Here is a 1,630-nt window from a genome sequence, read left to right on the forward strand (position 1 = left end):
CTGGCTGGATGGCAGTGCCCAGAGACTTGTTAATGAATGGAGTTAAATCCAGCTGGCGGCCAGTCAAAAGAAGTGCTTCCCAAGGCTCGGTTTTGGGGCCAGTCTTGTTTAACTGGAGGAAGGGATTGAATGCACCCCCAGTAAATTTGCAGATTAGACCAAGTTGAGTGGGAGTGTTGATCTACTCTAGGGTCAGGAGGCTTTACAGGGGGATCTGAATGGGTTGGGTCATTGGGACAGGGACAACTGTATGACATTTATCAAGGGTAAGTGCTGGGTCCTGTACTTCAGTCCAACCCCAGGCAATGCTACAGGCTTGGGGCAGAGGGGCTGGGAAGCTGCTGGGTGGAGGAGGATCTGGGGGTGGGACAATGGGGTTCTGGTGGACAGCCAGCTGAACATGAGGCAGCAGTGTGTCCAGGTTGTCAAGAAGGCAAACAGCATCCTGGCTTATATCAGTAGGAGTAGGGAAGTGATTGTGTCCCTGGACTCAGCACTGGGGAGGCCACAGCTTGAGTACGGGGTTCAGTTTTGGGTGCCACCGTGTAAGAAAGACACTGAGGTGCAGGAGCAGGTCCAGAGAAGACCAACGAAGCTGATGAAGGGTCTGGGAAACACCTTATGAGAAGCGGCTGAGGGAACTGGGGTTGTTTATCCCGGAGAAGAGGAGGTTGAAGGGAGACATTCTTGCTCTCTAAAACTAACTGAAATGAGGCATCAGGTACCAGGGGAGATTTAGGTTGGGTATTAGGAAGATTTTCTTTATTGAAAGAGTGGTGAGGCATTGGAACAGGCTGCCCAGGGAGATGGTGGAGTCACCATCCCTGAGGGTGTCCCAAAAACACGTGGATGTGGTACTTCAGGACATGGTTTAGAGGTCATGGTAGTGTTGGGTTGATGTTTGGTTGGACTTGATGTTCTTAGAAGACTTTTCCAAACTTAATACAGAAATATTTCCTCTTGACATTTGTAAAGTTTCTTTCCTTCTTCCACTTTCTTTTCTTTTAACCTCTGTAAGAATTAAAAATGAATGACAGCACCATTTCATTTCACTCCCTTGTACAACTAAATGGCTTTGAAAATGTTACATTGTCATTACTGTGATACTACTATAGAGCTAAGGGACATTATTTCCTTTTTTTAATAATATTTCCTAGGTAGCAGATGAAAAACTGGCAGGGGGATGGAATGGGATACACACACTTGAAAATCTTCAACTTCATTCACCTATTTATATCCAGTGCAGAAAAAGGAAACAGAAAGATCAGGAAGGAGCAGAATAGGAAAAATCCCTCACACTTGCTGTGGTTTGGGGTCAGGGCCAACCCCAGAACTGTAACAGATGCTCTCTGTTAACCCCTTCCCCCCACCCCCAAAAGCAAAAAAGAAAAGGAATAAGGGAGACTTGCTGATTAGAAAAGAAAACAGCTTTAATACTACCATTAGTAATAACAGTAATAATGATAATAAAATAGACTATGTACAAATGCACACAAAGTTAGTCCCGAACCCAGCTCCCCTCCAATGGCAACATGTCACCATCACCCCTGGCTGGGGAGCAGCCCCAGAGAGAGGGTCCCAGGCTGGACTCAGCCACAGAGGGAGACTGGGTACAGGAGCTGGATTCTGG

The sequence above is a fragment of the Merops nubicus genome, unplaced genomic scaffold (assembly GCF_000691845.1).
Source record: "Merops nubicus isolate BGI_N331 unplaced genomic scaffold, ASM69184v1 scaffold7592, whole genome shotgun sequence".
NCBI lineage: Eukaryota > Metazoa > Chordata > Aves > Coraciiformes > Meropidae > Merops > Merops nubicus.